Here is a 25,751-nt window from a genome sequence, read left to right as displayed (position 1 = left end):
ACATTCAGTAGAATAAGCATTTACGGCCTCTTGGTGTTTGAACATCAAATTCTGTTTTGAGTGTCCCAGGAAATAAGAGCAAGCGAGCTCCTAATGACAGGACTAGAAGGGACCTTCAGAGACGAAAGGGCGTGTTCATATTTGTAAGGCTTGAGGCCAACCCGTTTAAAAAATTTAATGCCATAAAATATCACACAAGGGTTTTTTTGCCAGGCACAGAAACCCTGAAAGCAACTGTTGAGACCAGGAATGGGGAGAGTAGAACAGCCCCGTCCCCCTCCCTTAGCGGCAAGCCTTCCCTAGAGAGGTTTTAGCCGGTTCCCCCCATGCTTCGAGAACCAGGGAAGGCAAAGCCTGTATGTCAGGAATGAGTTCGGACCTCAACATCCGTCCGACACACCGGATAGTAAAATTAATACACAGACAAGGAACAAAGTTGTGGGGGGAGAACAAAGTACATGTGGCAAAGTTCTAATGCGGCCAAGGCTTCGGGCCTTGACCCTTGTGAGCGGGGTGTTGTAACCTGGCCTTGCGAACGGCAGGCCGTACACGTTCTTCTCAGCTCCGCGGCGGGTTTTGGACTGTTGCAGCCTAAGGGGAGGTTGTAAATCACAACTGCGGGGTATTTTGATCTTGGTAGAGTATAAAACTTGCGCATAGGCTTTCTCCCGAGAGAGGCTGTTTGTATAATGGTAACTGGCATACTGTTTGTTCTCCACGGATAAACGCTGTGGAACCACCCGGCCCGGCAAGGGCACAGGCCAAGCCAGCCACTCTGCTGCTTGCGAGAGACCTACCTTTGCGAGCACAGGCATCCTCGGAATACAGTCTTCTCCTGGAATTTGGGGGGCCGAGAGTTTTCCAAGAGCGCCTGAGGCAAGGATTCCACCAGGGGGAGAAGAGTCTTTCCACCTATAGGCTTGGCAGGCCTCAGGCGGGAGAATGCGATCTGCTACTTTTAAACTAAGGCAGCTGAAGCCAGTACATATCACAGAGCCCTCGTGAGCTTCCAGCTTTAATTTATTAGGTCCAAGCGCAGGTGAGATGTAGGAAGGCTGACATGAGCTTCAAGCAAGGTTCAAGAGGGAACCGTGGAGAACTGACCTTATTTACAGACTCAAGGGTCACCCTCAGCAGCAGCAGCTCTGGATGAATTATACAGGCAGGAGGAAGCCTTCCGAGGAGGCTTAGGCTTTTAGATCAAGAAATGATGTCACAAGAGGCAGGAAGGGAAACAAAGGCAAAGGAAAAATTTGGAGGTTTTGAACATGCGCACAGTGGAGGGAGGTAGCTCAAACAGGATCCCGTGACCAGGGCTGCCACCAAGACAGTCCTAAACCTCGCAGAAGACAGCGACGTTTCAGCATTCTTCTCTCAGACCACATGTCTAGATGGCTTTCCCCCTTGGTGGGTTAAGTGCACAATCGCAAAAATAACTTCTTCGGGAGAGAATCCCCCCAATAATGTGCAGTTCACAAACAATTTAAAAAAAAATGTTTGACAGCCTAGTAGGACTAAAACCAGGAAGGTTTCCTCTGTCTACCCTCTCTCTCTCGGATAGCCCTAAAGGTCTGCTGTAGGCAATGGCCACACAAATGGCCGTACAAAACAGTACGGTCCAGGCACAGAAACAGACACACAGAGAAGTGGAACAGAAAAGAGAGCCCATGCTTTTATGGCCAATTAATCTATGACAAAGGAGGCAAGAATATACAATAGGAAAAAAAAAAGGGTCTTCAACAAATGGTGCTGGGAAAACAGGTCAGCTACATGTAAAAGAATGAAACTGGACCACTTTCTTACACCGCACACAAAAATGAACTCAAAATAGATTAAAGACCTAAATGTGGAACCTGAAGCCACAAAAATCTCCAGAAGCAGCACAGATAGTTTCTCTGACATCAGCCATAACCTTTTTCTAGATGTGTCTCCTAAAGCAAGGGAAACAAAAGCAAAAATAAGCTCTTGGGACTATACCAAAATAAAGAGCTTCTGTACAACAAAGGAAATGATCAACAAAACAAAAAGACAACCCACCGAACGGGAGAAGATATTTGCAAATGACATATCTGATAAGGAGTTAGTATTCAAAATACATAAAGAACTTCTACAACTCAATACCAAAAAACCACAAATAACCCAATTAAAATGGGCAGAAGACTTGAAGAGACATTTCTCTAAAGAAGACATCCAAATGGCCAACAGACCCATGAAAAGATGCTCAATGTCACTCATCATCAGGGAATTGTAAATAAAAACCACAATGAAATGTCACCTCACACCTGTCAGAACGGCTAAAATAAAAAACTAGACGTTCCTGTCTTAATGAATTTGGTTGATTTGGAGATAGTGCTGAGATTATCTTTCATGCCCCATCTTTGCTTTATTTCCAAAGTAAGGAACACAGACTGTTTCAGCTTCCGAAGCTCACAAAGAAAAACCCATTTTTGTGGAGGCCAGCTCAGGCTGTCATGGCTGGAGGAACCCCAAGTCCACTGGGCAAGACCTTCTTTGCCTAAAGCTGAGAGAGGATGAGTTGGGGGCAGACTTTAACTTGATGTTCCGTAAGTATCTTGATTTTTCAAACTTCTGCAGGGATATAATATGTGGACTTGAACTTCTGACAACGTCACGGTGGGAGGGGGTTCATGTTTGCATTAAGGACATGTCTATTTTGTTGATATTTTATTACTGACTCTTAATATATTAGAATGTTTTATTGATGCCGTCTGATCACTGCAGAATCTCCACAGACTGAGGGAAAGACATGACCGGACATAATTTGAAACAGAAAACAAGATAAGGAGGAAACATTTAACCTTAAGTACAGACTGGATTGAATTCTACTGAGGTACTGTTGGGACTATTTCAGAGTCTTCTCTCCATTGGAGGTGCGTGGGGGATGCCCACAGAGCCAGGGCAGCTTGGGAGGAGTGAGCTGTAGGAGGAGAGGCACTGGTAGACTGTCGATCTCTTTCCAACAGAGGACGCCAGCCAGGCTCCTGGAGAACCAGTGGCTTAACCATTAAACCCAAAAGAATAAAAAGTGGCGGAAAGCTTAAAAGAATACAGCCAAGAGCGCGGGGGTATGGAGTAGCTCTCGGGTTGTTCACTCACTCATTCCCCCTCCAGGAGGAGTAGAGTGACTTCTCAGATTGGAAATCTAGAAGTGACATCAGGACCTTTCTCTCCTCCAGGCTCTCCCTTACTCATCTTGGGAGCGAGCCCGCCCATAGGGAACACGTGATCTGAGAGAGGAAAGAAGGGGCTTATTATGCCTGTGGGTTCAAGGTTAATTCAGGAAACCTGCTCAAAGATCTTTCTCACCTAAGACACTTGATAAGTCAGTCGACCATATTTACTGAATGTCTCTGATGGACCAGGCACTGTGCTAAGGACCCTGGCCCACCAGTCACAAATGAGGGCCACCATGACTGGGCCCAGATGTGTCTTACCATGGACTGACATGACGTAAAAAATAGACTTTCATATCCGGTCAACTAATCTTGTGACTGGGATACAGAAGCTGTGAACCCATATCTAAGCCAACTAAAAGAAGAACAAAATGAAGCCATAAAATTACCACATACTTTATGATAAATTGTTTCGTTTTCAAGACTTTACAAAACATCACTACGAAGGAATCAGCTAAGTGACATTTGTGTGCTTTCATGTCCTTTCATGGTTTCACCTTTCTAGAAAATCAGAATGCAGAATTTCATAAGTATCCAAAATAGGCACAGTTAAGAGTACAATTTGGGTCCATTTCTAGGAACTCCAGAATAATGGCAGTAGCTAACATTTATTGAATGCTACTCTAAACCAGGCATTGTGCTAAAAGTACTCCGGGTATTATTTCTTTTAATCCACAGAATAACCCTTTGAGGGAAGTAGTATTTTCTTTACGTGACGGACAAGGAACCTGCAATCAGGCCCCTATTTCCCTGCCAAGTTCCTGCTTGAAGCCAACAGGCCTTCCTCACAGGATGAAGCATAAGTAAAATTTATAAATAAGTAAAATGTATTTATCATGGCAGTTGGCCACTTTGCTTACCTTGATTCAGCCTCTTAGTATCTGCATGAAAGAAAATCTGACCAGTGGCCTGATTTCAGAGCCCGGCCCTGAACCCACAACAGACACAGGGATGTTGGCTGTGAGTGTCGTTTCTAACAGAGAGTAATTGGAAACAACCTGTTTGCCTAAATGGGAGCTGGTTAATACATTTTGTCTAAAGTCACATAACCCACTGACATTAACCCAAATTGAGGGGGCTGGGCAAAATGGGTGGAGGGAGATAGGAGATAGAGGCTTCCAGTCACCCAGTGAGAAGTCACGAGAATAACAGGCACAGCATCAGGAATATGGTCAATGATATTATAATCACAACGTAACAGGACAGGTGAGAGCTACACTGGCGATCATAGCATAAGGTATAAACTTGTCAAATCGCCTAAGTTGTATACCTAAATCTAATGTAACATTTTGTGCCCACTATACAAAAAAAAAAAAATAGGGTCAATGGCCAAGGTTCAGTCCATATTTAGGCCAATATTTAGTCCATATTTAGGCTTCATTCTGTTCCGTGATTGCAGAACATACCCAACCCTCGCGAGTCACATTACAAAATAATACCAATAATTTCTTGCACTTACTCTAGGTGTTAATTAAAAACAGAAAAGATGATATTTGAAGTTTTTCTCTCCTCTATTGTTTTAGAAATTTAATAAATTCTCAAGGTTTCTTATAGTTAAAAAAATGAGAGCAAAACACCTAATGCGTGACATGAGAAAATATTTTTGCCAAGGCTAATATTAGACGGGACGCTAGAATTAGACTGTCTGGGATTGTCTCTTAGCCCCAACACCTGCTAGCCTGGGGAGAGTGCGTGAGTCTCTGCCTCAACTCCCAAACATGTAACGTGGGATAGTAAGAATGCCTGTAACACAGTTTTTGTGAGGATTGTGAGTTAATAAATGTAAAGGACTTAAATCAGTACCTATTAGGATTATTACATATGTACTATTTCAGTTACATTTGTTAATGTGAGGACAGAAAAAAGACTAATATATACAGCAAATGGTTAACTATGATTGAAAATAAGTGGTGAGGGGCACCTGGGTGGCTCAGTGGGTTAAGCCTCTGCCTTCGGCTCAGGTCATGATCTCAGGGTCCTGGGATCCAGCCCCAAGTCGGGCTCTCTGCTCAGCGGGAAGGCTGTTTCCCCCTTTCTCTCTGCCTGCCTCTCTGCCTACTTGTGATCTTTGTCTGTCAAATAAATAAATAAAATCTTAAAAAAAAAAAAAGAAAAGAAGTGGTGAGATATAAAGTTATATTTATTTCCTCCAATCTTCCTGGATTTCCCATTTGCTCCTATGATATTCATGCTATTAAAAATGCAAGGTGCCATCATATTACTGCTTGCTTAAAAGAGCCAATTCCTTGAGACTCCCATAACTGAGTAATGAACGCAGCATGCTGGAGGGCAGAGGCAGATCATTAACTATTCAGCAGGGAAATAACTCCGCAGCACAACATATAAAGAAGTCACTCTGCATATTACATGGGGAATCATCATGATGAAAGAAGCCTGTCTATTTTAAATAAGGAACTGATTTGATGGCTGAAAACATATTAATGGTATTCAATAAAACTGATCGAAAATAAGGAAATGACACTTAAGACCTGAATCAAATCCCCTTTTTATTTGAAGATACAGCTGCCAAAAAGATAATGACTTTCTGGTTTCTCTATAAAATCTAACCTTTCCCTAGCAAAACTGACATGAGTTTGGATCATAACCACATAAAGAAAACTTTTTTTAAGCTGAACTCCAAGCTATCGTTTCACAAAATGACCGCACAAGGGTAACCTTGAGGATCCCCCTTCCCACTCTGTTTCTAGACTCCCCAAACCTACAAGGACTAGTTCTCGGTGCCTCCATCCTCTCCTATTCGTCCTGCCCCATAAAAGCAACTGAAACCTCTTTCCATTGAGACTGGCTTCCAGAACATTAGGCCACGGTCACATAACGAGTGCATTTTTCATGCGTCTGTGGCTCAGCAGGCTGTTGTACTATCTTGATTTCCAAAATTACTCCTGAAGGATTTCTTCCCTTCTCATTGTATCCCTGAATTTGCTCAGCGGCCTGCTTATGCATTGTTTCTGCAACATGCACGACTATTTCTGAAGATTCACTAGGAGTCAGCTGTTCATTCTCAGAGTTTACTCACCCAAACCTCAGCAGGATCCAGGCCATTAACCATGATGAAAATCAGGGCTCTACTTTTTCCACTTTTTTCCTTTGTATCTTTTCCATGTGCAGAGCTTCCTTTGAAGTTAATAAGAGCCCTCCATGTGGAAAAGATTCCAAGTGATACAAAACAGAATGAGAACTAACCTCGTCATCTATTTCTCACATTCAAGGACAAAAATACACACACACGAAGTCAAAGATACAGCGTAATTAGCAAGGTCTGAGAACAATGTGGGTATCTGATAAAATAATTCAGAGAGCTTCGTCAAGAGAGAAAAGAAAACACATTTATTAGAAAATTAATGAGTACTTTATATGTGTCAGGTAGCACAGTGAAAATACAAGGATAAGCCCATAAAATAAAAATAAAAAGTAGTCTGGTTCCCCAAGCTTCAGCAGAATAGACACGCAGCAAAGACTCACACAGGTAAATGCACTGTTACAGCTGTGACTGGTGCCCCAAGGATCAGGTCAGTGTATTAACAGAGCTCGGACATGCATGGGGTATAAAAAGAGATGCACTTGAAGATGTTAACACTTGCACTAAAATCTGAAGAGTGTGTAGGGGGGAGTGGGGGATCGGGTGGCCAGAGCACAGAAAGTCAGGGTAGGCCCCTGCAAAACAAGTCTGGAGAGGAGGCAAGCCATGCGTGGAGGAAAGCCAACCTGTCAAGTCTGAGAGGGGAGGATGAACCTACAAAGCAGACACGAGTGGCGAGGAGCCAGGAGAAAACAGAATACAGAGTCTGCACAATCCAAGAGACATGAATGTTTTAATAAGACAAATGGACTGAGAAGGTCAAACGCCACTGTGAGGGGAAGTGAGATTCAAAGTAAAAAAATATATATATTAATATATATCATATATATATTAATATATATGAACTATATATAAATATATATTAAAATATATATATTCAGAAAAGACCCCTCCAAAATTGATTTGGGTAATGTGGAGTTTGCTGAAGAGGTAATATTCAAAATATTTAACAACTAGTATGGAATCAGCCTGCCAATCCGAAAAGGCACGGGGGTCCCAGTGCTAGAGCAGAGCCCTGGAGGCCCCCTTCTGCACTGGACCTTTGCCTTTCACTAAGGGGGAAGTTGGGGGGATTCTGAGAAAGGAGCTCCGGAGTCTTTGATAATAGGCAGGGACTTGGCTGGGGAGGGTGCGAGGAGCAGCCAGTTAAATAACTGGTATAAAAGCGTTCACTACTGGACAACCACTGCGGCTCGACCAGCACCCGCTGGCTGCAGACACACACCACGCACCGTTTCTGTGGCTGGACAGAGAGGGGAAGCAGCCAGCCTGGAACTCATGAGTGACAGACAGAGCAGACGGTCTCCCAGGCCACTGCGATTTCATATGGATAAATCAATACCCTGACAATGTCTTCTAGATGCAGAAAACCATTCTTCCAAAATTAAAAAAAAAAAAAAAAGAATTGGCCAATGGAGAAAACATATATCAAACAGATCTATTTAAAAGATCCTGGTGATTTTCTCATGAAGAGAAGCAACAAGATAAGTTGCTATTCAATCCATCAGGCTAGAGAGTTTTGAGGAACAAAGTGCCTAACACACCGCCTGATAAAAAACTGCCACTCAAAAAGTGGTAGCTGTTATTATAGATTCTAATATGATTGTTAATCAGTCAAATATGCCAGAGAGTGACAAGTAGAAGTTTAAATACATATCACAGTTTCTGGGCAATATAACACTCTATGAAAAAGAAATCAAACTATGATACTATTTTAGTGACTAATAAAGATCGTCCCAAGAATCTCTTCCTTCTCCGGACATTTCTTTGGTTCATTATCTGAACTTAGCGCTTACACCATCTTGTTTTGAATTACTTGCAACTGTGTCTGCTTTGCTTCCAGTTTCCCACTTAGACTACAGCTTGGTTGAAAGCTTGGGCTTTCCGAATTTGCATAACAATTCTGGAATTTACTAGCTGTGTGGAATTTACTAGCTATATGAACTTGGGCGAGTTAGGCTAACTAATCCTGTTTTTCTTTATCTGAAAATTGGAGCTAGTACTCCTAACTGAAATACATACCATGAGTATTAAGTGAGAAGAATGTACATAAAGTACTCGGTAGAATGTTTGGGATCTGGTAAATGTTCAATAAGTAGTAGGAATTATTGTGGAGTAGGGACACCAGGCTGATCCCTGGAATTCAGGAAACTTCTAGCAGACGCTTCCACCTAAGTGTCACTCTCACCTTTTAGAAACTAAATTCCTGGAAGCTTCTGCCTAATTGTCAATCATACCTTTTAGAAACTGCAGTTTAATCAGAAAGTGCCAAAAGGGCCCAACAGGTACCCCCACCTCATTATAATGTTAAAATATTCATCCCAACCCCTAAGAAAAGGACCCTGCTTCCCCCTGTTGGGGGAGTCATGACTTTGGACATTATTCCCGCACAATCTCCTTGTTTGTACAATTAAACTCCACCTGGTGTAGTCTGTGTCTACGGTTCACCAAGGAGCAGACCCACTCTGGTAGGCCCAGTAATGTAATGGGCTTCTTGCTTCTTGGTAATAATTATACTTTCCCTAGATCACGGGTTAGTCAATCAATTATGGGCACAATGGCTCTAAACCAGGGGCAATGCCAGCACTAAGGGCTTTCTGTAAACACATGGCGGGCAAACTGTACAGTCTGGGACACAGCTACTGAGCAGAGGTCAGGAAAGATAAATCAAGAACTCTTCTCTCTCAAATGACAACAGCCCCTGCTGAAGTCCAGATACAGCTCATAGTGGGCTGAGTAGCTCTAAATGCTAATCAAGTTTTAGTCATTTCATTTTTCTGGTGACATATTTAGGTGGGAAACTTGCGTAGTCTCTATTGACCAGGCTGAAATCACAAATGTGAGTAACAACTACACACTTAAGATCCATTTTTCCCCTCTGGATGACAAAAAGAAACATTCAAAGTTAATGAGCAGTTTTACTATATTCTAGAGGTTCCCTCCTAAATGTCAACCTCACAGTTTATAAGTCATTACTTTTTAGGCAATTTCATACCTGGCCATTTACTTCTAGATTTTAAAATATGGAACTTTCTTTTCATTCAACGGTTATCTTTTTTGGACAGCTATCGTGAGCTCTAAGTGAGACACAGAGAATTTAGCAGAGAAAATGGCAACTACTGTCTCTGGTCTCAGAGCCAACGGGCAAGTGAGGGAGAAGATTAAACAAGGAAATACACAGACACCGGGTGAGAAAGGCACTTGTTCTTATGGGAACATAGAGGAGAGAGCTGGAAATAATGCTGAAGTCATAATTAAATGAAGACGGTTACTCCTGAGGGAGTGATGTTTAAACTAAGGACAATGAGAAGATGTTATTCAGGCAAAAAAGGGAAAAGACGTTCCAGGCACAGAAAAGAGCACATCAAAAGCCCCAGGTGGGAGAGGCTCTGAACCACGGAGGGCACCGACGGAAGGTCACTGTTGCTGCAACACCGAGTTCAGAAGGGCTGGTGCTAGAGGAGACAGAAGTAGGGAACGCACCGGTAAATGGAGGCTAAAGTGTGGTCTTTGTCCTAAAGGTAAAGAAGTACTTTTGAATGGTTGTAAGCAAGGGAGTGACATGTTCAGATTTTTTGTTTGCACCAAAATAAAACATAAACCAAGCAAAACCACGTCAGTTTTACTTGTTTATAATTTAAGCAAAAAGTTTTAGGCGAGTGTTCAATTCTGGTTAAAATGTTCTAATTATTTGTGGATTTTTTTTTTTTTTTAAGATTTTATCCATTTCTTTGACAGAGAGAAATCACAAGTAGGCAGAGAGGCAGGCAGAGAGAGAAGAGGAAGCAGGCTCCCTGCCGAGCAGAAAGCCCAATATGGGGCTTGAACCCAGGACCTGGGATCATGACCTGAGCCGAAGGCAGCGGCTTAACCCACTGAGCCACCCAGGCGCCCCTTATTTGTGGATTTTAATTAACCCATATTCTTCCTGATCTCCTTAATTATGGCTAATTGAAAATTGGCTGAACCAAAGATACTCTGTGAGAGAACTTAATAAAATGAGGTACCTACCATATGAGATCCTGATTTGTACGGAAAACCAAAGAACATATAAGTAACAGACATCTTGATTTCTGATGGGAAAGGGAGGGGCCCTGGTAAATATCACTCATCCAGAGCAGCTATTTTGCTTAACCCCATAAACTAGTTGCAGATGTTGGCTCCAACAGCTAGGCTTTGCATCTGTAATTTTAAAATTGTCTCATATTTCTAAACCTGAGTCCGTATGCACCGGAAATCAGTGACATGAATTATGAGCTTCAGGAAGAGGAGAAGTACAAGAAATGCCAGAAGTGATAGGAGATAATATTCGGAGCAGCGGTCGAGCCATGTGCACAGGGTAAGTGAAGGATGACACGGTTCCTTCCTCCAGGACCTGGATCCCGCAACCAGGCGTTTGAAAATGAAACCCTCCGATTGGATGTACCAAACAAGAGGAAGTCATTTATAGATATTTGAGTTCTCAAAAACAAATCCTCCTTTTCCTTTTCCCCCTCCCCCTCTTCACAGCAGGTCAACAGGAAGACCAGACTTGCTGGAGAAGTTAAAGGTTTTTGGAGAGAAAAAAAACTGAGAACACAAATGCATGCTAAAACTTGCTTACCTTAATTAAGAAGATCATTTTTAGCAGACTGGGGCAGGAAACAATAAAGTGTCTTAACTATTATGCTCACATTTTATTTATGTTAGTGCTTACTCAGAAAAGACAATTACAAAAAGCCAATAAGGACTTGAATTAAAACTTAGAAAAGGAGTTGGAGGTGGTAGAACTCCATAGATAAAGAATTCGTGGGGCGCCTGGGTGGCTCAGTCATTAAGCGTCTGCCTTCAGCTCGGGTCAGGATGTCAGGGTCCTGGGATCGAACCCCACATCGGGCTCCCTGCTCAGCGGGAAGTCTGCTTCTCCCTCTCCCACTCCCCCTGCTTGTGTTCCCTCTCTCACTGTGTCTCTCTCTGTCAAATAAATAAATGAAATCTTAAAAAAAAAAAAAGAATTCATGTTATGCTGGAAAAAATAATCAAAGGTGTTAGAAATAACTTAAACTATGACGATGACTGGATTTCATATTCATGTTTATATTTCCCAAGCTCATTTTTATTTAAGCGCACCCTTCCCAAGTCGGCTCCATTCAGGCAATATAAAAGGTACCACATCAAATAACCTACCCCCAGGAGCATCCATCGCCAGCTAAGAGTGTAAATTACCTTAACAGAAATCAGGACAAAAACTTCAGCCAATTATTTGGTGAGGCAAAAGCACAGTACGGAGCTTCAAGGAACTGAGGTTCAGTTACAAAACTAGGACACTCATTTTGTGGAGAGGGAACATATATCCCATAGAATTCAGCCCAGGTAGGGAATGGGTTGGTTGCTGAACGAAAAAAATTTCATAGTAACTTCAGGGGTAAGACATTTTATTTCTTACTTTCACTAAAATTCTCTATGTCTACATTTTGTTTAAGAGATCACCTCTGAGGGGCACCTGGGTGGCTAAGTCGGTTAAATGTCTGCCTTCGGCTGGGGTCCTGGGATCGAGTCCCGCATTGGTTTCCCTGCTTGGCGGGGAGCCTGCTTCTCCCTCTCCCTCTGCCTCTCCCCCTGCTTGTGCTCAGTCACGCTCGCTCTCATACTCTCTCTCTGTCTCATCAAATAAATAAATAAAATCTTAAAAGGAAAAAAGAGAGAGAGAGACCACCTCTGAAAAGTCTTTTCTGCACTGACAAGGTTAGGGAATATATACTGCTGGTCAAATAAACCATGCTGGTCTTTCCAGGATTTTTCAGATAAATCTGAAACCAGCATTAATTCTTAGGACTACTGCAATTAAACCACAAGGACAATAGATAGTATTAGGAATTACTCTTAATTTTCTTAGGTGAGAAAATGGTGGTGTGGACATAAAGCAGAATGACCTTTTTCTTAAGAAATGCTGCAGAAGTATTTAGAGATGAACTGTCATGAAGCCTGCAACTTATTTTCAAATAGTAAACGCAAACACACACACACACACACACACACACACACCGATAGAGCCAAAATGACCAAGTGCTAACACTGCCAAGTCTAGAGATAGTAAGTGCATATGGTCACTCCTAGGACTATCTTTCCACTCCTCTGGATACTTAGCAATTTTCATAATATAATGTCATAGTAAAAACCCAGCCCCATCACTTGTGATGAAGTAACCTCGAGAAAGTCACTTCAAGACTGTGACTCTCCATTACTCATCCATCAAACGGGGACAGTGATAATCAAACTTTCATAAAGCTCTTGAAAGTATTAAATGAGACAATCTATGTAGAAACCTTGGTTTTAATGCTTAGCCCCTAAAAGCCCTCAATAAATGCTAAATGTTAGCATCATTAGAAGATAATGAACTAAAACACTCCCTGTTCTTTAAATACATAAACAAAGTTATGACATGTTCATGTTCAGATCTGCTCTGGCCTTTCGCATAATACAAACCACACATGAGAGACCAATGCATACTATTAAACCTATGTCCACTGACTTCATGTAAAGACGAAATTTCAGTATGAAAAAAAGTCACAATCACATGCAAAACTACTCCAAAGGAAAAGTTAACGTGAGTCCACAGAAGCTATGAGAGACCTGCTCAGTGAAATCTGTGTCTGCAGAAATAAGATAAAGAGGGACTCCGTGAAGGGACGAGGGATTTATGGCGAACAGAATTGTGAACTGACATGTAGAGCGGCAATCTGGGAAATCTGAGACCCTCAGATTAGAAGACACACACTTTTTTGAGGAAAAAAAAAATAAAATTGTTCTCAAATAGAATTATCCCATTATAAAACAAAATTTTAGAAATAATGATAAAATGTCCTGGCAATTTGCACTAACACTGGGATTAATGCTCTGACATTAAGACGCCTTGACAATGAGGCTCGAGATGAAGCAAGTCTGTAGTGATACCTAGAAGAGAGCCCACAGGTTGACCTCCGGATCCTCCCCTACCTTCCAGACATGGTCAGCATGGGCTGTCTTTTCTGTGAGTATATCTCTCAGCCTTCTCTTGGGTGAAATATCTTTAGAATGTAAAGATGTCCCTGTCTTCTGAGGATCCTGGGCTAAGCATTCTGACTCAGGAAGAGTTCTGAAATGTTATGCACTGAGTATGGAAAGACTTGTGCTTTAGGGACGAAAAGCACAGTTTGCCTTGGTCATGGTGACTTGGGGACATACTTAGGTTGTGTGGATTTGATTTCGGTATGGGAAGCAGTGGACAAAAATAACCAAAGACCTCTGTTGGAAATATACACAAAAATTTCTCAGCTTCCTTTTCTACCTTCACTGGGATAGTGAGGCAGTGACGTCCTTTCGAAAGGACCTTCAGCTGTAGAACTTGGACTTCATCACTAACAAAAAATATCCCGCAACTCCTTTTTAGTCACTGAAGTTGTCTAATTTGTCCTTTGCTAATCTCTTAATTTGCTAAATTGAAGGAACGGGGGTTCTCTGCATAGCAAATACAGAGTTTAGCATCTCTACGCAGGCGTCTCGGCATGTAAACTGGCCGGTAGCTGAAAGCCCTTTCGCTTCTCTTAACAATCCCACTTGGAAACGACACTGAATTTCATCAACCCTGTAAGGCTCCCATGTAACTGCCACTCCCAGGCGGTCAGCAAACACCCCAGCCTCCTATTTTGTCAAGGAAATTGAGATGATCAGGAATAAGACATGCAATATCCTTTACTCTTCGATGTCTGTGACATTTTTCTTTCAGTAGACATTTCAATAGTATTGTCTATTCATTTATCTTCTCTCATTAACTTATAAATATATCCATTTATTTTTATAAAGAAAAACTTTATGTCATAGGCAAAATATACTAATCATCAACTAAATAACAGGAAAATTAATTCAACGGCAAAAGAATTACCCCTAATGGCCACATAGGATTTATACTAGAAAAGCAAAGATGGTTAGTAAGTCCATCAGTATAACAACTTACATAATTTGTTCAATGTGTAAGAGCATAATCATCTCAACTAAATGCTCATTTCTGAGACAGAATGTGGAGGAATAGACTAAATTATTTCCTTATAACAATAAATATATTTTAAACTAAAACCAAAATCAAATGGTAATAAAGTCATTCCCATTAAATAAAACATTCCCATTAATAAAATGTTCCCATTAGATAAAAACATTCCCATTACAAACAGGTAAGATAAAAATTATAATTAAATGAAAAACTATTAGCAAAACTGGTCAATTGCACTAATACAAAATAAGTGCGTAAAAATCAAAAGTTTCACATTGTAATAAATAAAGTATATTTTTAAAACACCCCTTTCATAATTATAACATAAGGGTATTTCCAAGTTATTTTATATTTTAATAATAAATGTAAATTTACTTATATTAAGAGAAAAATAGGAAACTATAATAAACTGAAGGAATCACCATCTGATTGGATGGAATAAAAGGATATGAAAAAATATGACTTCTTCCCATATTAATTTATAGGCTTTACAAATATCAAAATTCAAATAGAATTGTAATTCGTAAGTGACAAGATTTTAATCTTCAACTGAAAGAATGAGTCATCTGCAAAAGCTCAGTACATTTCTGAAAAAGAGGAGTAATGAAAGGAAATGACCTAGCAGACATTAAAATGTATTAGACAGCTGCAATAATTTAAAAGTGGGTCACTGTACAAAAATCAACAAAGCTGGAACAGGATACAAAACCCAGATACAGATCCGAGGATAAGCGTTCCTCCATGACCTGGACCGAAGGCAGGAGTATGCCATTTATCCGCCGTATGACCTGGGTGGACTAGTCAACGTCTCTGATAAGCAAAACAAAATTTAAATGCTGCAAAAACTGAAAAATTTGTCTAGATCAAAATTATAACTTTTTGTTTTACAATATACAATAAAGTGTATAACAAGTGACAAGCAGAAAATATCTGCACTAGATATAATACACAATATTCAGACGATTAAAAAAAAATTCTAAAGCCAGTAAGAAAATAATGTCACAGTCCCTTCAAAATGGGCATAGAGATACCATCAGACATTTCATAGAAGGGATACAATTGTCTCTTAAATATTTCATTTACTTATTTTTTTAAAGATTTTTAAAATATATTTATTTATCTATCTATTTATCTATTTATTTATTTATTTGACAGAGCGAAAGAGAGTCCAGGCAGGGGGAGTGGCAGGCAGATGGAGAAGCAAGTTCCCCACTGAGCAAGGAGCCCGTGGGGGGAACAATTTCAGGACCCTGGGATCATGACCTGAGCCAAAATCAGCTGCTTAACTGACTGAGCCACCCAGGTGCCCAAGATTTTTTATTTTTAAGTAATGTCTACACCCAACATGGGGCTCAAACTCACAATTCCAAGATCAAGAATCATATGATCTCCCAAATGAGCCAGCCAGGCGCCCCACCCCGTTTCTTAAATATTTTAAAGTCTGTATAACTTGTAATAAGTGAAATGAAAACCAAGCAATATATTATTTTCAGCAAACTATCCAAAATTACATAATTATAATTATCCAGTGTTGGAAATTTAGGTTCTCACATATATAGTTGTAAGGTCTATAAACTGGTTCAGGATTTTAGGAAAAACTGCAATCCTCGGGGGATTCTTGAACAGCCGCACACCTACACAGTGCAATACTCAATACCACTGCGCACCAGTAAAAAAGTTAGTTGTCTTCTCTCTGTGTCTACATGGACGAACCTCTAAGACGTATCATTAAGTGGATAAAGTAAGTTCAAATGTGTTTGCTAAGCATCTACTAGAAAGTAGGTTCTAAGTGTTCCAGATCCATCAACAAACAAGAGAGACAAAAGTCCTTGCCTTTGTGGAGCTTATAAGATAGTGTCATATATGTAAGATATTTGTGATCCCTTTTTAAAAATCAACTGTGTGTGTGTGTGTGTGTTTATGTACGCACTGTACTCAAGTGATAAGAGAGGTTACATCTAAGGGGTTGAGTAGGTTGGGGTGAGAATCAAAGCTGTATCTACTGGATCAGCATTACTTAATTTTCCACAGTGAAAATATGCTCATATATTTCTTGTGTAACAAATGAAAATTATGGCTTCAAAACCGTAAGGCTCCATTGAAACTTTGTGTTAAATTAGCTAGAGGGACCCCTGGGTGGCTCGGTCGGTTAAGCATCCAACTCTTGATCTCAGCTCAGGTCATGATCTTGGGGTCCCGAGATCAAGCCTCATGCCGGGCTCTGCGCTCAGCACGGAGTCAGCTTGAGATTCTCTCTCTCTCTCTCCCTTTGCCCCTCCCCTGTGCATGCCATCAGTCTCAAATAAATAAATATTTAGAAAGATAAATTAGCTATATACTGCACATAGGGGAAGTCTTGACCAACAATGGAAAAAACAAACGCACACTTGAGGAGCAATTTTTCTGCCTTTTTAGAGTAATAGCTCTATCCTGTCAAACTGCTTAAGAAGCCCCTGTGCCAAGGGGCCGGAAGAGGAGCTCAGTGGTGAGGAGTGGGATGAGGCAAGCTGACCGCCAGGCCTGAGGCATCAGGAGCACCGGTGCTCCCCAGGCCTGCAGGAGGGAGCGGGGAGGGAGGGAGCGCGGGAGGTCAGGGCGGCTGGTGTGGGGCTACCAGAGGCTTGTCTGAGGAAGAAAACCAGCAACTTCTGGTATCGGCTGAGGCAGCAACCTTTAGGACCCCTCTACATTCAGGTGCCTGTGTAGGAAAATAAAGTGGAAATTTCTCTGAGATGCGGAATGGAAATTAAAGAAGTGGAAATGAAGACAGTGAGAGCCACTCATTCAGAACCAAGGAAATGATACAATCCCAATGTCCATAAACCTTGAAAATAGTCATAAACAGGAAGACACTAAGATGTCATTTATCTGTTAATTCAGGGGAACATTCAGATCCAAAATTACGGAGGCCAATCAAGTAACAGTGAGGGAAAATAAAATGTTTTAATGTTATAAAATTCCAGAGAGCTCAAATCAATCAGGCATTTAACTTACTAGGAAACACATTGTGCTTTGTTTAAAAAAAAAAAAAAAAGGAGGGAAGGTAGAGAAAGGCAGAGGACAAAAGAGACAGAGGGAGGAAAAAAGGAGAAGCAGGGAGTGAAGGGGGAGCCGTGAGACAGCTAGTGAGAGAGAGGAGGGGGGAGAAGCACTTAGTTTGCTCGGACGCCATTTCCCTGGAGAAACAAGACCAAGCGTCTTCCGCCCCAAGAAAAGGCCACAGCTGAAATGAGCGGCTACGTTCTGGCCCTTAACGGCATTTTTTTTTTTAATTTTTTATTTATTTATTTGACAGACAGAGATCACAAGTAGGCAGAGAGAGAGAGAGAGAGAGAGAGGGAAGCAGGCTCTCTGCTGAGCAGAGAGCCCAATGCGGGGCTCGATCCCAGGACCCTGAGATCATGACCTGAGCCGAAGGCAGAGGCTTTAACCCACTGAGCCACCCAGGTGCCCCTCTTAACGGCATTTTTCAAGGTAATTTTGAGTAGATAGGTTTTTCTCCTCACCGATTTTCAGCCTTAAACCTTCAATTAAAATGTAACTTGACTGTAACAATATGGTAAGGACATCTGCACATTTCCTGGAAAAAATTATGAGGCATATATTAAATGCTATTCCAAATAAAAGTCTAGATTTTAAAAGATGCAGAAGAAATTAGCAGACCCTGCACTTCACTAAGTGTGGCTTTCACAGATGCTATTCTCTATTTTATTAAAATAAAAATTTTTCTATTTTATAAGCTATTGACTGACCCCTCTGGACTTCCCTGAACTGAAGGAAAAGAGGAAACACATTCTAAAAGCTACTCCAGGTTTTCATTGCTAATCAGTGTTACAAAGTAAATATGAGTATTCCCCCAAAATACATACATTCAAACTGTAACCTCCGATGGGATGGCATTAGGAGGTGGGGCCTCTAGGAGTTAATTAGGGTTAGAAGAGGTCATGAGGGTAGAGCTCCCATGATGGTATTTATACCTTTATAAAAAGAAGGGGAGGGGGCACGAGGCTGGCTCAGTTGGTAGAGCACGCGACTCTTGATCTCAGGGCCATGAGTTCAAGCCCAATGTTAGTTAGGCATGGAGTCTACTTAAAAAAAAAAAAAAAAAGGGAAGGGGAGAAATGGATAGATGGATGGATCCCTCTCCCTCTCTGTCCCAAGGAAGGGCATGTGAGAACATAACCAGGAAGAGGGCACTCACCAAGAACTCAACCATGTGGCACCTTGGCCTCACCTTTGCCCAGAACTGTGACAAATAAACGTTTGCTGTTTAAGTCACCCAGTCTATGGTATTTTGTCACAGCAGCCCAAACTGACTACCACAATCAGATTAATTTATACAGACCTAAACTCACGCTATTCAGGATCAATCAGCTTAAGAACAAATTTCAGGGGCGCCTGGGTGGCTCAGTGAGTTAAGCCTCTGCCTTTGCATTGGGTCATGATCCCAGAGTCCTGGGATCGACCCCCGCATCGGGCTCTCTGCTCGGTGGGGAGCCTGCTTCCCCCTCTCTCTCTGCCTGCCTCTCTGCCTGCTTGTGATCTCTGTCTGTCAGATGAATAAATAAAAATCTTAAAAAAAAAAGAAAAAAAATTTCAGGAACAAATAAAACCAAGAGTGAATGGACTTCAGTGATGCAACTTGCTTTAACTGAGACTGAGTGAGATTCTTCCTGCAATTTATGACCGGTTAGAAGCAGTGGATAAACCCCACAATGAAGTGAACAAGGGCGAGAATCAAATTGTTGCCCCTGAATCCTGATGCTCTCATTAGTAAACTGTTCAGACTGGACACAATACTTGGCCTTTCCCTGCCTCAGCTTCCTTATCTGTAAAATGGAGATTGAAACAAATAATACATCTGATGTTAATATTTTAAAAAAAGAAAAAATATATTAAAAGAATAAATAAAATGGAGATAATGAGAGCACCTACCTCACGGGATTGTTGGGACGAATAATGAGTTGATGGGTGAGGTACCTAAAACCAAACCTGAAACACTATAACTATTCCATGTTAACTACCATGATTTCTACAGAACTGATAGGAGGGGACAGCCATTCATCCCTTCAGTTGTTTTTTTTTTTTCAAGTAAATACAACTTTCCTACTTGATAGATTTTAAAAATGCAAATTCCCAAATTTTAAGATGTATTTATAGCTCCACACCATGTCTGTCTGTCTTTCTGTCTGTTGGTTTCCTCTCTGCCCTCCCCTTCCCCCCACTACTACAGTCTCTTGAGGGCTGGGGGGTAAGACTGGGGAGAAGATTAGCCAAGGCAGAACATGAAATGAGGAAAAAGGGAGTTTGTGTATTATCACTTAAAAGTATGCAATGTTTCCTTTTTTCCCCCTCATGATGAATTACTTGAATGCTACAAACTTCAGAGAAAAATAGATAAATTCTCAAGAAGCAATTCTAAAAAAAAAAAAAAGCCCAGTTAATCAAAATGATATTTGAATGGCACCATACAGGATAGAACAGTGCTGTTTTCTCTCAATAATACAAGGTTAATATTTTCTCAAAACAGAATAATAAATAAGATAGCTTTTAAAGCTCTAATGGTCCAATTTATAAATTCTTAGTTTAATAAACCATTAAAGTGCATCAGCATCCCATATAGCTAAATCCCAGGTAAAGTTTTATTACAATAAGCCATTTTAAAAAAAATGAAGAAGAAGAAGAAAAAGAAAAGAAAATCTGCAAGTGGCCAAAGTGTAGTGAGTTGAATACTGTCTCCCAAAATTTACATCCATCTGGAACCTCTGAGTGTGACTTTCTTTGGAAATTGGGTTTTTGCAGATGTAACTAGATAAGGTGAGGTCATACTGAATTAGAGGGGGCTCCAGATCCAATGACTGGTGTCCCTAGAAGAAGAGGAGGGGACACAGAAACAGACACATACAGAGGGTCAGAAGCCATGAGAAGATGGCGGCACAGAGTGGAGTCCTACTGTCACAAGCCAAGGAGGGCCAGGAGCTGCCAGCAGCCAGGAAGAGTCAAGAAAGATTTTCTAGAACCTTCACAGGGCACATGACCCTAAAGATGCTTTGATTTCAGATGGCTAGCCTTCTAGAACTGTGAGAGAATACATTTCTCTTGTTTTCTGTCACTCCATTTGTGGTACTTTGTTACAGCAGCCCTAGAAAACTAATACCCCAAAGAAATGGTAGCCTCAGAACTAGTGTATAAACTTAAAAATTTAAATATCAGACTAACTGGCAGCAAACAACACTTTGTTCTCCTGACAGGAAAGAAACACCGTAACACAGATATCATTTTACACATGCTATATGTTCTAAAATGCTTGTGATGTATGATTGTGCTGGTATGACAAGTTATATTCCCACTGACCTGAATTGCACAATTTTAGAAATGTTTCCTAAAATGCAATCCATTACATCTAATAAAAATTATATTTACATTCCTTTGCTATAAGGGGCCGCTATGTAATGTATAATAAATACAGAAAAGCATCATACATTCTTAAAGGTATATATTCTATCTTGCCACAAATCTTTGATAATTTTTAATTATTGAGTTATTTCTTCTAAATAAGCAACCACAAAGCCCTAAAACACCAGGATAACATTGACAGAGTTTTCATTAAAACGGACTACTTGAAGATCAATAGAGCAAGTATTCAATTCTTCCTGCAAATAATGTTTTCTAATGTACGTTCTGTTAAAAGAACTTGATAAAGTGCCAACTTGTTCCAAAAATTTATAATATCTAGTTTAAAATACATTAAACTGCCTATTAGAATATTGGGGTGGCGGGTACTTTTCTTCTTCTGTACTCAGAAAGTTGTCCTCAAAAACTAATCCACAAACCATTGTGGAAATGCAAAATTCGCTGCTACTTTGTAGCAATCTTTCCTGCTTCCAGGGGAGCGGAAGGCTCAATTGGAAAATAAAAGCAATCATTTTACCATCTTTCTTGAACACTAACAGAGGAATACAGCAACAACAATAATAACAAGCGCTTATATAGGGCTTATGACCGGCCAAGCCCTGCGGTAGGTACCCAGCTTGTATTATCTCATTTAATCCTTACAAAAACTTCATGATCGTATTTCATCACCCGATTTAGAAGCCTGAGGAACAGGACGTTCAACATTTGCTCCTGGCCACAGGGTGATTTCCGAGTTCCAGCTCTGAAGAACCATGACACCGTCCTACCTCTCAACTGAACAGCACCCATAGAAATGCTTCTGTTCGTTCGTTCGTTTTGGGAAGACAGAGGGAGATGAGGGCAGAGAAAGTGAGAGGATGAGCTGGGAGCAGCTCATTAGTCACTAATGAACCAAAGGGTTTTAATAACCGGTTTCACCATGTTACATCTCTTTAACAAGACAATATCCCTAAGAATCCTATTATCCGAGTTAAATCGTGGTGCGGACAGAGCTCAACAAAGCACCTGTCGCCATCACCTCCGTCGCACGTCCCCCAGGGTCGCTCCCTCGTCTTCCGACCACAGCTCCGACCGCCGTCCCAGGAGCCCCGCCCCCGGCTCCCCCACGTGACCTGGCCTGAGCCAATCAGAGCGCCTCGCTCTCCAGCCGCAGGGACTGGCCCGGGAAGAGCCCAGATCCCAGCCTGTTCCATCCGAGCGAGCCGCGGGAGCTTCTCCGAGACCTCTGGGACGAAGATCCGCTTATTTCTGTCGGGTTCGAAGTCGGGAAACCCCTAAGGGCCCATAGCTGTCGTACCGCAGTCCTGGGGGGCTCGAGAGCAGAGCCAACAGCAAAGACGCAGAGGAAAGAAAGGGAAGGGCCCCTCCGGCCCATCGTGGTTCCTGACACCGGCCCATTCCGACCCTGTCGAACCGGAGCTCAGACCCCACTTAACTCTTTTCCCAAAATATTCAAACACGTAAGTTAATTAACTCGGTTTTTTCTGAGGTTGCGTACGTTAAATTTTTCCGAAATTTGTACCTGGAAGGGTCCTGATCTAGACCTTGATACCGGGATGTCAGGTGAGGACGGGCCGCCGGACCCTGAAATGTAAAGGGGCCGCCGGGAGAGAGGAGGGGGGCTGGGAGCGGGTCTGCTGGGGCCGAGGAGGAGGGCAGATTTCCTAACCAGCCGTCACTTAGCGCAGCAAACTCTCGCCTCTTCCAACACTGGTCTCAAACCATGTCCTTGCAGAGGCTGGACGGCTACGGGGCTCGGTAGGCGAATTTCAGGACGCTGGGATGTGCTGCCAGCTTTTGGGGGTCCTACAGAAAAGAGACTGGTTTCAAGAAAGCAGGGGAGGAACAAAACCCTGTTCTGGTAAGAAAGTTCTTTTCTGCTTCAGGGAGTTTGGGAATCCAGTTATCTGGAGGCCTATCAGTTTGGGAAAGCTCAATTTCCGACTCCAATTTGAAGTCAGCAGGAGAAGGCGCATTGGTGGAAAACAGACACGAAGCCCAGGACTGGGAGGCAGCCCGAGACTCAGGCTCCTGCACGAACCTGCTCTGCTCCCGGTCTGAAGCAAGATTCTTCCTCATCATACATTTCTTCCTAAGTACTTCCTAACTGGATGCAGTCTGGGGCCAATGAGCACGTCTGCGGTGTCTTCATGCCCTAGATTCTTGTAGCTAAAGGAATGCATGATCAGCCATGTAATCCCCCCAGCTTCCAAATATCGTAGATCTATCCTTAAATCCAGGGAATTTCATCCCCATTTCTCTTCAGCCACCCAGACCTTCTGAGGACAAACAATGTTCTACAAATATCTGTGGTTCTCATTTGTCGTTCCCCTCCTCCAGTTCTGTGTCTTCTTATTCTAATAACCTCTCTGACCTTTAGGTGGCATTGTCTCGCGCCTTTGGGACACAACATCCCGCTCACTGATGTCAGCCTCCAGCCCTACACATTCTCCCCTTCATCCTGGTGTGTTCAGTCCTCTCTTAGCTGTGGTCAGGGTTACCCGCTGTCAACTGCAGCCCAGAAGCAGATGATCCTTCTGACTTATAAGCACAAGGTTGCCAGTAGCTCAACACATAACACAGTGCCTGTGTTGCTGACCTCACTTCTCATCGCATGGGCATTTGACCATCCTACCTCAGCACGAGGATGACTACAGTAGAAGAAGATATTCTGAGAGACAGAGACCACATCCACACAACTTTTATTATAGTATATTGCTATAATATTCTAATTTATTATTAATTATTGTTGTTAATCTCTTGCTGTGCCTAATTTATAAACTAAACTTTATCACAGGTATGTATGTATAGAAAAAAAAACATATCTGTAGGGTTTGGTACATTATGATTGTACTTAAAACCTTACAATGATACTCCATGGCCTTCTGGATCACAAAAAAAAAAAAAAAAAAAAAAAAATTTAATGGAGCTCAGGTCCTAGTGAAGGAAGTTCAAAAAGTAAACAAGAAGATAATAGATAATGTCAAGACAGTAGGAAGGGAAGGTGATTTTACATCTGATGGCCAGGGCCAATCTATTTCAGAAGTGACATTTCAGGGAGACCTGAAGGATTAGAAGGAGCTAGCCTTGGAAAAGATGGCAGACTTCCGTTTGCTTACTTACCATCATCCCCACTGGGCTGTGAGGTCCCCGAGGACAGGACCCATGATTTATTTATCATTCTGTACTAAACATCTACCATAGTTTTTCATACTCTTAGGCTTTGAATACATATTTGATGAGTGAATGGATGAATGAAGGTTATGTTTAAATTTTTGGGCAATGCAACTTTAAGCTAATTATATGCTCACATTTTTTTGTACCAACGTTGACATCAATTTGTGGAACTTTCAAGCTGACAAATTTCTAGGCAGCCAAAAATGAATGGGATTGCCTTTAAGAAGTTTTCCTTTTCTGAATTCCTTCTAAAGGACTCTGTACAGCAGAATCTCTTACAACCAAGAGCCCTAAAGGAATATCAGAATGGATGAACCACCTGTAGGATAACACAGTATTTCTGCCCCACCAACCATAAAAGCCAGCATGAGTTAAAAGACTGGGCTCTAAGGGTCCCTGCCTTTGAGCTTCTTAATAGGCAAAGACTTTTTATACAAATTCAAATCAACCTCGGACATTCAGATTCATAAAGAAAATGGTTTCAAGTAATCATAGTTCATTTCTGCTAAGCAGCAAATAAATAAATAAATAAATAAATAAATCTCTAAAATACACTGTACTGCAAGTAATTACTGAATTTGATCCTGCAATATAAGATATTCTGGTTCCTAACCCCTTACTTGCAAAGTAAAAGGTTTTTGTTTTCAAACAGACAGGGGCACCTGAGTGGCTCAGTCGGCCATCTTGATTTTGGCTCAGGTCCTGATCTCAGGGTGGTGAGACTGAGCCCTGAGTCAGGCTCTGTGTTGGGTGTGGAGCCTGTTTCAGATTCTCCTCTCCCTCTCCCTCTGCCCTTTCCCCATCTCTCTCTCCCTCTCTAAAAAATTTAAAGCTAAATAAATAAATAAACAAAACAAAAATTTAGCAGCAAAATCTGACCTGATATGAAAATATCTCTCATTTCATCTTAGTGTGACTGTTCATTTGTTTTCCTGCAGAAACATAATGTGTTTAATTAAAGGGTGCTGTGTCTCTGACCCCACAGGAATACTGGGTACTATATGATATATGCAATGTACTTTTTTTCTAAAATCCAAAAAGTTCTGACATTAAAGGCGCATCTGGCCCCAAGGGTTTTGGGTAGGGATCTGTATTCTATTAAGAGACTCACCCAATTCTATTATCTTGAATTTTAAGACCTCCATAATGTATGGGCTTTGAAGTACTCAGTGAAAGTAAAGTCACAGAAACACAATTAACATTATTTCAGCATTTGCAAGCAATATATAATTGAAAACTGTTCTGAATTTCCTTTCTATCTGATTTAAAATGTGGATTTATGCCACTATACTATTGCTTTTCCAATAAGTATAAACTTTTATGAGCTAGAGCTTCTGATCATGAGGAAAGTCTTATAGACAAATCCTTTATACATCAAGCCTTAATCTGGGCATTGCAGTCTTCAAAATAATTTGCCATAGCTAATTTTCCCAAATGTTTCATTGTTCTGATTTTGTAACTTTTGTAATTTTTTTATATTTTATATTTCTTCTCCTGAAAGCTTCAAGAACAGCACCTACAAGGTAACTGCTTTCGCAAGTCACACACCCAGCACCCAGCTGAAAACATCACTATGTAAATTACTTCTGATTCTCACAATCATCCTATGGATATATTTTCATTCTTCTCATCACACAACTGAGCAAACTCAGGTTCAGTTTGTCCCAGGCCCCGTGGCTACTAAGTGACAGAGCAGAATTTGAACCCAGGAATGTCTAATTTCAAAGACTTTCTTCCAAAACATCATGAGGCAAATAATTGGTCGATATTCCACAATCTCATTCTTAACTTGAGCCCAATTGGAAGAAAGAGTTTAAGGCTGCTTCATCTGTGGTAAAAATAAGAGTGTAATGTTTTGGGG

The 25,751-nt window shown here is 41.3% G+C and overlaps 1 protein-coding gene across 8 annotated transcripts in view; it reads right to left on the bottom strand.

The window, feature by feature from the left end:
• The window catches only part of DNM3 (dynamin 3), a 553,426-nt gene that overhangs the window by 264,873 nt on the left and 262,802 nt on the right, over positions 1–25,751 (bottom strand). The gene's annotated exons all lie outside the window — the stretch shown is intronic.

Source organism: Lutra lutra, chromosome 15 (genome assembly GCF_902655055.1).
Source record: "Lutra lutra chromosome 15, mLutLut1.2, whole genome shotgun sequence".
Taxonomy (NCBI): domain Eukaryota; kingdom Metazoa; phylum Chordata; class Mammalia; order Carnivora; family Mustelidae; genus Lutra; species Lutra lutra.
The sequence above is the reverse complement of the archived record's forward strand: the minus strand, read 5'-3'. Positions and strand labels throughout refer to the sequence as shown.